The sequence below is a fragment of the Colossoma macropomum genome, unplaced genomic scaffold, assembly GCF_904425465.1.
Source record: "Colossoma macropomum unplaced genomic scaffold, Colossoma_macropomum, whole genome shotgun sequence".
Taxonomy (NCBI): domain Eukaryota; kingdom Metazoa; phylum Chordata; class Actinopteri; order Characiformes; family Serrasalmidae; genus Colossoma; species Colossoma macropomum.
This window is the reverse complement of record NW_023494785.1, coordinates 952501-964925: the sequence shown is the minus strand read 5'-3', so window position 1 is coordinate 964925 and position 12425 is coordinate 952501. Positions and strand designations below refer to the sequence as shown.

Sequence of the window (12425 nt, the reverse complement as noted above, 5' to 3'; positions counted from 1 at the left end):
ATTTTTCACTTAATAATTAATAATTTGCTTTCAACTTAATCTTTTAAGATTTTTCAATCTTAATCTTATTTTTGCAATTGCCTTTCTGTGGTGTCTCAGGACCTCATAAGTTTTATCCTTAATGCTTTTATTTTTCTGTGTTTGTATAAAGCACTCTGAATTGCCACTTTGTATGAAAGATGCTATACAAATAAACTTGCTTTGCCTTAATATATTCACAACAACAGGTTCATTATTGGAGCGTGAACGTTTTGTCAGTGCATGAAATACGAACCCAATTCCAAAATATAGCCATAAACGACAATCTGAGGGGTCCAAGCACTTAGTAGTCCAGTGAAGCCTAATGTGCAATCATGGGAAAGCATAGTAAACAGAAGAAAAAATGATAGGCAGCTATCTAGAGTTTATAAAAAGTTCTCCTTTGTCAAGACTGTCAATGAGGCCATTAGACATTCTTTTCAACACTGCACACAACAATCAACATGAGAATTTGCAACTTGTTTAGACTCTTCAAAAGAATTTTGTCTTTAGGCCACTCTGTTTTAAAGTTCAGAAAAGCTGCTCTGCTCTAATAGTGACAGTTCACCACTGTAAAAAACACAGAAAAGTGTTGCCCCCTGAGATCCTGACTCATTAGACAGCACGGATCTAGTTTTAGAAGAGAAGAGAGCAGGAAAACTGTTGTTTCCTGTAAATGTTTTATTGATCAAATTCTGCCAGCATTCACTGAACACATTCAGTAACAAAACAGATCTTAAAGGGGGAATGTTAGACACACATTAGACAGCACTGCAGCGGTGAGAGGCCTTCTTTTCACTACATAACCAACATTACAGGAGCGTGACAGCGTCTGTGATGAGTCCATGTGGTGATAGTTTTAAAAAAGGACACTAGAGCGTGCTGTTTGATAACCCTGCTGGAAAAACGGTTCTGCTGGTTCCTGGTGGTGACCAATAGTCAATAATGGTACTGTGTGTTTGGCAACACCTTACTCTAGGATGCTGTTCATAAAGCAATGTGACACCTACATATGGTTGTCATGACAACTGACATAACCCTACATAAATGTTTATAAATGCCTGTTCCAATAAACGTTGTTTACCATAAAGATTACATTCGCCAATTTTGATCAGTCAGTTAAAGTAGCCGTTATGACGAAGATGAAGCCTGTTGGAATAATAAGGAATAACTTTTATGTAGGGTTATGTCAGTTGTCATGACAACCCTATTTAGGTGTCATGTAGTCTTATGAACAGAACTCTACAGTAAAGTGTTACTGTGTGTTTTCCTGATGGGTTGATATCACAGTGTAAAGGACTGGTTTAACAGGTATTCTGATTCCAGGAACATCTGATGGTTTTCTAATGGCATTGAAAGGTGTCCTACAGAAAACTAGTGGTCTCTAATGATAACCATCAAGCCAATTACCATTAGAAAGCAAAACCATCAGGTTTTGATCTTAGTGGTTCTAATGGTATTTTCTCAGCAGGAAAGACAAAATAGCTTGAGCCAATAAGAAGCTGATAACAGATATGATGCAAATAAGCTTGACCAAAGTAGTAACGTGGCCAATTACCTCTCTATTGTTACAGTAAGTAAAGGTCATATGCTGTTGTAAAATATCAATTTAGGAGATTTACGAGCTTCACTTTCAAATTTGAACCTTTGCACATGCTTCGAATCCTTCCTGAAAAGGTTCACAGTACACTGTTTTCAGAGATCATGGATTGTGTCACTAATGCTAACTCTGTTACTGTAATATTGTATAACGCGAACTGTGAAAATTCTGCAAATAACACTTTAGTGATCTCTTCTAGCTGAGTACAAAACAGGCTAAGAGTTCTGACACGACCTTGAATCATCCCACGTGAACTGAACATGAACTGAGCTTGGACATTGACTGCAGAGGACAGGGTCTGGATGATGAGAGGAACATAAAAAGCAAGAAAATTGCCTTTGATGTGAGCAAAATGTCACTTCTATGTAGCAGTTAGTGCTAACACTTAGCTCTTTATGATTGTTCATTGGTCCTCAGTGATATCTCTAAGGGTCAAGATTTTGTTGCTTTTACCATTTTTAATGTTTATACTGTTAATTCATCACTATTTCAATGTGCAGTATAATATATACTCCATGTACAGTTTGGGTAAATTATGCTGACAGTGTAAATATTTATTTATTTATTTATTTTTGCTTTTTTGATGTTTACATTGTTATTTTTTATGGTTTGGGTTTATGTGAAGGATAGAGTTTATATTTTTCATATTATCTCTTTTTTTTACCTTTAGTATTATATTTATTTTCTATAAAAAAGTAACAAACTGGAACCTTGTTAAGTAATTATCAAGGTTAATTACTTTGTTAATTTCTATTCTTGTTACTCTTTTCTTGAGTGCCTTGTTGTCCCTTTGCTGCTGTAGCACTGTGAATTTCCCCATTGTGGGACTAATTAATAATAATAATAAGGATTATCTTATCTTATAGTTTGTTGGTGGCACTTTTTCAGCTTCTCATCAGTCCAGATGCAGAGGTAGTGTCTGATATATTAGCACTGGAGGCTTTTTGGATCGTTCTCTCACCAAAAGGAAGATCATCACAGCAGCAGAGGCTGCAACTCTGAAATCCGATCTAATAAATGAAGCTTATCCTTTATAAAAGATACAATAATGATCTGAGAGGTTGAGTTCATCCCTAGGTTGGTTTGGGGATGATAAGCTGTAGAAAGTTTTTAAACAACGTATCACTAATATCAGACCTGGTATGGAAGATGGATGTAAACCGAGCTCCTTAAAGGAGACTTTAGTAAGTATGTTGGCTATCGGTGGGGCTTCAGCCATCCTGAGAGGAAACCCCTGATTGCTAGAGTGAGCCAGCACTTGGAAACCTTTTGTGAAGTAAGTACCCAGGTATCTGTTTCCTCCAGGACATCTGCAAAGTGTGGAATAAACTGATGATACCAGCCTGGCATTCATAAGAAGTTTTGGAAGTTTTAATGGAGTAAACGTATTGCTGTTTCTACTTCACTACGTTTAGATGTCTGACCATACATCAGTAGCAGAAGCATATAAATTGAGAAGTCTATAAAATCTCTATGGAGAATCAAACACATCCTGTTTTGTGATAGTGATGTTGACCCATAGAGCCCGAGTGCATGACTGTGTTGTCAAAGTAGAGCAAACATGTGTCTTTCAGTTCTCCAGGATAATCTCTGTAAATCTCTAAAATGTAGCAGTGGCATTTTTGAGACCAAAAGGTAAAACAGTATATTCAAACAAAATCCGCCGCTAATCCTGAAAGCTGTTTTAAATACTTTCTGGTTGTGGTTCTAGTTCTGAAAGCAGTTCAAAAGTGCTGAATATGGTAATCCTGTGCAATGACTCTAAAGTCTTTATTTCTCAGATACAAACAGTACAGGGGATGCTCAATGAGAGACTAAAGACGTTCTTTAAAGGCGTAGATCTTTTTCTATTGAAACTCAGTTTGGTGTATGTGTACCTCTAAAACCCTCAATAAAAAGATACCCTGTTTAAAAAATTGAATTTGAAATAGATAGATAGATAGATAGATAGATAGATAGATAGATAGATAGATACTTTATTGATCCTTTTACTGTACTTTTATACTTTCACTAAAAAAAGGGCATTTTATTAGATTTTGAGTACTTTCACTTAGGTAGGGGACTTGTGTACTTCTGCCATCTCTTATCAGTGGTAAACTTTCTCTTTTAATATTTTCAGAGGTGTCTGCTTGCACTTCTTGGGTAGTCTCTGTTAATAGTGCTCTGCTTTGGACAAATCCCTCCATCAAAATTCTTATTTTTACTCTACTTCATCCACACTAGTGACTGTCCCTCTCAACTGACCAGTCACGGGTTCTGGTGGGCCGGTGTCCAGCACAGTTTTGCGATTCCTCTGCTCAACCACACCAGATTCCACTCAACAGATTCAGTAGGTGTGTTAGAACAGGGAAATGACCAAACTCTGCAGAACTGTGACCCTCCAGAACCTCAATGTGCCACCCCTGATCTAAGGCATAAGGCTCTGTACAGGAAAGCAGAATCATGAATGTGTCCCGTCTTCATCTTCTCAGCATCAGCTTCATGATTTTCAGCTGGGTGTGTTGTGAGGAGAACAGCTTTGAAGTTTTCCCATTTCCTGTCTGACATTCATTTACCAAGTCTTTAGTTAAGACTGGTAACACAAGTATCATATTGGGTCAGTTTTCCTAGTGACGGGAAACCAAGCAACAGTGCCAAAACCACAGAATCAAGTCTATTAGAGAATACTTAACAATACTTCTCAGTTTGGAGCAAGTGATTTGGTTAGCACTAAGCTTCTGTTACATGTTAGCAGTGCTATCCTCACAGCTCCAGTCCTTAAAGGAAGCAAAGAACTTTAAAGAAGCAAACTTCACACACCAAACATGTCTTTTTACTTTTTAGTAGAGGAAAAATATCTCTGATTTTTATTGTGATGTTAATGGCCATTTATTAAATACAAGCTCCAAGGTGGATTTACAATTAGTAGGTGTACTGAATCACCCAACACTTGCCTGCAGACACCAGTATGTCTTGGCTGATCGAATATATAGATCTCTGATGTCATTATTCTGTGGTCAGCCTCACGCTGTAAAGTAGGAGGCAGTGAGGCTGGATGCTAGGGCGAGTCACTTTCATTAAATCAGATTTAACAGAGTCTAAAAACTGAGAAGCAGATGTTTGTTGAACAGACTCATCCATGATAAAACAAAACCTAAAGACCAGTAAAAACACAACAGCAATAGGGTAACATAGACAATGCAAGACAAAGGGCTGAGCAATCTCAGGGGTATAAATACACTGAGGGGAAACAAGAAACACCTGGGACTAACGAGAGGGAGGGGCTACAGAATACAGGCAGGTGGAGCGGATAACCAGGGGGCAGGACCAGGGAGGAAACAGACCAAAACAACAACAAAGGCACATGGCAGACATAAACAAAAACACACATCACACAAGGAAACAAGAAAACCAAGGCTAAAACAGATAAAGACAAGGAGGGAACAAGACAGGGCGTCACACCTGCCCATATAAGGAGCTTTATAAAACCGCTGCTCTCATCCTGTGGTAAATAAACACGGTCCACACAGTTTGCCATACAATTTCCCTCTGAATGTTAGTTGTCCTGTGAACTATGAGGTCAGTAATGAGTAGAAATATGAAAGTTGCTACATGTAAGCTAATGCTGCTGCACACTGAACTGAAATCATCAGACTGACCTCACCAAAATATCCCACACAAACCGGTTAGCTTGTCCTGTTTGGTTATTTAGAGGCTTTGGCAGTTTTAGGCTGCAGTTTGAGTAGCTGGCATATCCATATATTCATGTATTCATGTATGGATGATTCTACTAACTGGTTCAGAGTCAGAACTGAAACACATTTCAGACTTTTAACTGATCTTGGACTTTAGACTAAAAACCTTCGTATGTGAGTGACCCAATAATAATTATTGTTATGTTTATCTCATTAAAACTAATGATTGTCTCTACCAAAGCCATCATAACCCAAATGTTTCGGTGACAATTTTTGCTCATTTTGAGCTCAAAAACGCAGCAAACACAGCTCTGAACAGCTGTTCACACAGAAAATCATATTTTTCATTAAAACACTAAAAAGTGCTGAACTGCAGAAAATATGACGATTCCACACTGATTTTCAGACTGTGGGACACATTCACTTCAAAACAATGGGATCTAACTGCTCACCATGTGATTTGAAAGCCCATTTATTAAGTACAACCTCTTTCTTGATTCCATAGACATGAGGCTTTTGACTTTCATGAGAATTCATATGATGATATTTATAAAACAGTAATGGAAATGAGGGGATGGTGGGTTTACATAAGGCTTGTGTACTAAATCACCAAACACTTGCCTGCAGACACCAGTATGTCTTGGCTGATCGAATATATAGATCTCTGACTTCATTATTCTGTGGTCAGCCTCATGCTAACGTAGGAGGCAATGAGGCTGGATGCAAGGGCGAGTCACTTTCATTAAATCAGATTTAACAGAGTCTAAAAACTGAGAAGCAGATGTTCATAGAAGAGACACATCCATGATGAAACAGAACAGAACTAAACTAGAAATAAAACAACAACACGATCAGTGGGGCACATCTGGGACACATTTACTTCAAAACAACAGGGATGCAGCCTCACTTCCTGCTCTAAAATGCAGGGGTGTGGCTAAAATAAGGCTCCACCTACTCACTAAAACTCTGTTTAGGTAGTGACATGAAAACATGGGACAGCACTTTTAAAAGGTTTTTTTTAAATTAATAAAGACATTGAAAAAAATCACAAGTGTGACTTTAGGGGTTGGGGTTTGGGACAGACTCCTCCCTGCAGAAAGTGCCCTAAAATTGATGACGTTGTATATGATATTAGCTTGTTACTGTCCTGATTAACGTCTCAGGTTTAAATAGATCTCAATCCTTGTAAATATCTAAGACACTTCACTGTGTTTTATTTAATGGTTTGGACTAATTCTATAGAATGGTCTGTATAACGGTGGGGAAGTTTAATGGTAGACTTACTGTCGTGTGATGGCGTTTCAGTGCCCAGGAGTGTCAGCCTGCTTGGAGCACAGATGTAGTATTTCAGCTACAGAGTGTAATTCAGAGGATCCAGTCATATCCAGGGGAAATGTTCACAGGATAAAACGTACCGGCTTTGTTTACTGAAAAAAACTATTCATTTTCTCCTTAGAGAACAACCTGCTCCTGTTCCAGCATGGGCACGATGCCGACTGCTGAATGACGTGGAACTTCAGGGGCCTGTTTGTGAACAGAGGAGTTACTGATTCCCGTTTAAGGTGGTGTCGCTGACACTATCGGAATGAAGTAATCAGAGCTGATAATTAGTGCTCTAATGATGGCTGTGAGGCTGTAGATGTGGTGAAGTGAGAGGCGACAGATTGAGGGATCACTGGGCCATCTGAGCACAGCCTGCATGAGGATCTGCAGTCATGCTCTCCTTCTCTCTCCTCTGTCTGTCCATGACCCACTTACCAGAGAGAGAGGGAGAGAGAGGGAGAGAGAGAAGGAGAGATAGAGAGAGAGAGAGAGAGAGAGAGAGAGAGAGAGAGAGGAGAGAGAGAGGAGAGAGAGGGAGAGAGGGAGAGAGGGAGAGAGAGGGAGAGAGAGAAGGAGAGATAGAGAGAGAGAGAGAGAGAGAGAGAGAAGGAGAGAGAGGGAGAGAGAGAGAGAGAGGGGGAGAGAGGGAGAAGGAGAGAGAGGGAGAGAGAGAGAAGGAGAGAGAGGGAGAGAGAGAAGGAGAGATAGAGAGAGAGAGAGAGAGAGAAGGAGAGAGAGAGAGAGAGAGAGAGAGAGAGGGAGAGAGAGAAGGAGAGAGAGGGAGAGAGAGAGAGAGAGGGAGAGAGGGAGAAGGAGAGAGAGGGAGAGAGAGAGAGAGAGGGAGAGAGAGAGAAGGAGAGAGAGGGAGAGAGAGAGAGGGGGGGAGAGGGAGAAGGAGAGAGAGGGAGAGAGAGAGAGAGAGAGAGAAGGAGAGGGAGAGAGAGAGAGAGAGAGAGAGAGAGAGAGAGGGAGAGAGAGAAGGAGAGAGAGGGAGAGAGAGAGAGAGGGGGAGAGAGGGAGAAGGAGAGAGAGGGAGAGAGAGAGAGAGAGGAGTAAAGGGTTAACCGTGAGCAGCAGGGAGCACAGTCCTTACAAGTGGAGCAGAGAGATATTTATACTCAGACGTTCTCTGTCCTGTTAGAGTCATAACATCATCACTGATCTACAGCCTCACTACATACACTGAGTTACTGCAGTAATGTATGGACCAAGAGAGGGGAGAGAGACACACAGAGAGAGCGGAGAGAGACAGGGGAGGGAGAGAGAGGGAAAAAGTAGGGATATGGGGAAAAGGGGAAGAGTAGAGACAAAGTAGAGAGAGAGAGAGAACAGATAGAGATACAAAGAGGAGGAAGATAGATGAAAAGGTAGAAAGGCAGCGAGGACTAGATAGATAGATAGATAGATAGATAGATAGAGAAATAGTGTGATAGAGAGAGGGGAGAAACAGAAAGAAAAGAGAGGTAGGGAGAGAAGCAGGAGAGAGAGAATTGAGAGAGTAGATGAAGGGATGAGAGAGAAGAGGGAAATAGAAATAGAAAGAAGAGGGGGGAGGAGAGAGGTGTAGTGAGCGAGAGAGAGATATAGAGAAAATAGAGGGAGAGATAGAGAAGGATAGTGAGAGATAGTAAGTAAGAGAGAGGCAGAGTGAGAGGAAGAGAGTGCGAGAGAGAGATAGAGAGGGAGGAGAGAGAGACAGAGAGAGAGATAGAGGGAGGAGAGAGAGACTGAGAGAGAAAGAGAAAGAGACAGAGAAAGAGAGAGAGAGAGAGAGAGAGAGAGAGAGAGAGAGAGTGAGAGAGAGAGGCGGGGTTGCAGTGATTGTTCTCAGTTGCGCTGTGGATGGATGGAGGGATAGAGGGATGGAGGGAGTACTGATGGAGTTGACGGTGGATTTTTGAAAGTAAAGGAGAAGAAAAGTGTCTCTCTTTTATTCCTGTCGGACTGCTGAGTGACTTTACCTTCATCACGAGCCCCAGCGGAGAGAGCGAGCGAGAGAGAGAGCGCAGTGAGGATGGACAGAGGACAGTAAAAGAAGAGTTTCCAGCCGGTCAGCAGGTGAGTGTGTGCTTTAATGGACTTTAACGGGTTCTGGGAGAGTTTGGTGAGGAATTGTGGGTCATTTGGGAGCGAAAGAGCGAGAAAAGAGAAAGAAGGCTAGTTGTGGACTCCAGGGAGCGGTGACACACTTCTGAAGGAGAGAACGAGGGGAGGATGAACTGACTCCTAAACGTATATGAAGAGTTTCACTCTCAAACGCTGCACGTTCATTAGTAACAGTTCTGAACTCAACGTTTCTCAAAGCAACAACAGCTGATTTATGATGGAAACACGTTTTCATTTCCTCAATAAAGGAGTATTAATTACATTAAAGCTTTGATGTGTCCTGCATGTTTAAACCCCTGGAGAAACATGAAAAAACGAAAGAAAATGTTTAGAAATGTTTTTTATTTAACAAAATCCTTCATCTACTTCTGGGACAAACGCATTAAGTAACGAAAGGTAAACATGCTAGTGTTAGCCAATCAGCTCATTTTAAACTCTGGTCCTTGAAGTTTCATAACTGATATATCAGAAATCATTTAAAAAAACATAATGTAAAGGTTCTAGGACAACCCCTTAAATTGATCTAGAACCCTTTCATTATGTGAAGGTAAAACTTTAAAAATATTCTTCAAACTAACAAATCTATTTTTAAAACATGGCTCAGTAAGGAACTAGAAGTGGTTCTTCTATGGCAGGGGTTCCAGTACCTTTCAGTACCTGCTATGAATTATTCAGTATACATGATGAATTATTCAGTATCTACTATGGATTATTCAGTACCTAATATGGATTATTCAGTATCTACTATGATTTTTTTAGTATCTACTATGGATTATTCAGTATCTACTCTGAGTTATTCAGTACCTACTCTGAATTATTCAGTATCTACTATGAATTATTCAGTACCTACTCTGAATTATTCAGTATCTACTATGAATTATTCCATATGTATTTTCTCTCATAAATCGCTTTTTAAAAATGCGGTTCTTCAGGGACCCAAATGAGGTTCCTGTAAGGCAGGGCTTCTCACTGCCAGACCTGGTGATCTCACAGTATGCACAATTTTGTGCTGAGTCTCATCGAGCTCATCCGATTCAACTCGTTAACTAATTAACAAGTTCACCGTTTGCTCCCTATTCCCTACGTAGTGCACTATGTAGGTCAGGAAATAATGACTTCTACACCTACATAGTCCATTCAGTGTTGAACTGTGTTTGTTCACCAGGCTGTACTCTACAGCATGGTCTGGTTACAAATCCCACCCAGAGCTATCCCTGCAGTACAATGACAGTAGTGCTGTAATACGTTTAAATACAAACAAGATTCTATTTAATGAAGATTTAACTGAACATCACAGACATGCGTTTGTAGGACTTCTCTGAAGATCTAGGGGTGTTCTCACCCTGGTCCCGGATAACTGAGTGCACACTCAGGACTGATTCTGGGCTCATTTGGGGGAGGGGCTCATTATCGCTGGTTTGCTTTCACACAAGAGTTGCATCCAAACCGTGGATCGACTGTACAATTCCATACGTCACTTTTCTGCGTGCAGGTTTGCAGAACGGTCAGCGCAGCTTCGTCCGCCTGCTGCTTGTTTTTATTTTCCTCGGACACAAACTCTCAAGAACAGCACATTTTGGATACACAGCATTTCACCATGCAGGAGCTCCTGCAAACAAGGAGCTGTTCTCGTATAAGAAGGTGTTTAGTCGTTCAGGAGAGCACAGGACCATCACTCACTCCACAAAGGAGAGCTTATTACACCAACCTGCTCCAGTCCTATCAAAGAGGGTTTTATTAGGTTACATAAAACGGGTAGTTAGGGTCCTAAAATCTGATTGGCTGAGCCGCGTTCAAAGCTGTTGTAAAATACATGACATACTCACATCTATGGCGCCTCACAGCAACTGAACCCTGTATCACGAAAAGTCTTTGTGCTGTTAATGGACTAATCTTTGACTCTAATGCTGCTCGCATAGACCACTGAGTATACTGATGAAGTAAGAACCCGGTTCTGTTTAAACCGAGGGGCTGATAGCTTATTTTCTTATCTAGAACTGGGCTGGTCAGCTAGCTAACAGGCTAAAAGATAGCAAACATGCTAAACAGCTCCATCATTAATATCACAGGCTTGAATTAAAGCACTTACAGTGTGATTTACTGTAAAACTGCAAAATAAAAATCTAAAAATGTCACCTGAATGTTTTACACACTTCAAATGTTCGTGTTTCAGTCAGAAGTCGTGTCAAACCCAGACTGAACCCCAAACGGCTCCGTACTCCCTAAATAGTGTTCTAGCTATGAAAGTTCAGAAATTCCAGCCTCTGCAGCCAAACAGTGCATCATGTTTCGAGTGTGGATGAGTCTGAATCCCAAATGACTGTTTCTCAGCTGTATTAAACACTGTTGGGCTGCAGGATCCAGTATTTAAACTCCTACCTAGTGCACTATGTAGGGAGCAGGGAGCCGTTTGAGATTCAGCCCCAGTGTGAGAAGAGCGGCACCGCTGGATTGGTGCTAAATAAGACCCGCAGGGGGTTTTTGGTGACCAAAAGGTGCTTATAAAGCAACAGTTTATATAACACACGTATATTGTTGTACGACAAAAAGTTAAAAAGATCATGAAATGACCACAATGTACAGCAGTGGGCAACCAAACGTTCTCCTCATTCAGCGGGCCATGGTTGCTCGGCAACGACACTATACTCTAAAGGAACTACATTTCTTGGCGGAATACTTGTTTATGTTGAATATTATTAACAAAAACTGAATTTATTTGCTGAAAACTGAATTTATTTGCTGCAAATTTGTGTATTTTATCATATTTTATGTTGGCCACCATTTAATAAAAGCAATAAGCCACTTGAGGCTGTACGTGACAGTGGTGCGCATCGTGCCTAAGACCACCCTTCCCCGTGATAAAATCACAGTAATGCACAGCCTCTCGCGGCTTATTGCTTTATTATTAGGCATATGCTGATGCATAATGATCATAACATGGGACTGTCATACTACAGTCTCCTCCACTGTCCTCAACGATCCTTTCACAAAACCTGAAAAGTGAAGTGATGCGAAACAGTCACGTTCAAAATGAACCAATCATGTAGCGCCACACGCAGCGCCAGGAGTGGATAGCTTCCACATGCACAGTGGCCACACCTCTAGTGTAAAAGCACAGTGTTCCCCACTGTGCAGTACACTGTAGGGATTATGGGGCTGTTTGAGACTCAAAAATGTACAGAACATGGGGACCCTGAGATCGGGACTGGAGAGCCTGTTGTATGGCATCACTCAGAGAACCCGTTAGTGGCACCTTTATTTCAGACTGTTGTATTATAACAGTGTGAATGTGGTGTGAGCTGGTTTTACAAGCACACTTTTTCTGTACTGTGTCTGTGTGTGTGTGTGGGGGGCGTTGTAGGTATGTGCGTGTGTGGGGGGGGCTTGTAGGTATGTGTGTGTGTGGGGGGTTGTAGGTATGTGTGTGTGTGGGGGGGGCTTGTAGGTATGTGTGTGTGTGGGGGGTTGTAGGTATGTGTGTGTGGGGGGGGTTGTAGGTATGTGTGTGTGTGGGGGGCTTGTAGGTATGTGTGTGTGTGGGGGGTTGTAGGTATGTGTGTGTGTGGGGGGCTTGTAGGTATGTGTGTGTGTGGGGGGCGTTGTAGGTATGTGTGTGTGGGGGGGGTTGTAGGTATGTGTGTGTGTGGGGGGCTTGTAGGTATGTGTGTGTGTGGGGGGCTTGTACGTATGTGTGTGTGTGGGGG

General features: G+C 41.3%; 1 protein-coding gene across 1 annotated transcript in view; it reads left to right on the top strand.

The window, feature by feature from the left end:
• The first annotated feature begins 8400 nt into the window (after positions 1 to 8400).
• Positions 8401 to 12425, top strand: part of LOC118812807 (SH3 and multiple ankyrin repeat domains protein 1) — a 119761-nt gene continuing 115736 nt past the window's right edge. The window contains exon 1 of the mRNA XM_036577940.1: positions 8401 to 8673. The gene's annotated coding sequence lies outside the window, so the exon portion shown is untranslated. The remainder of the gene's footprint in view (positions 8674 to 12425) is intronic.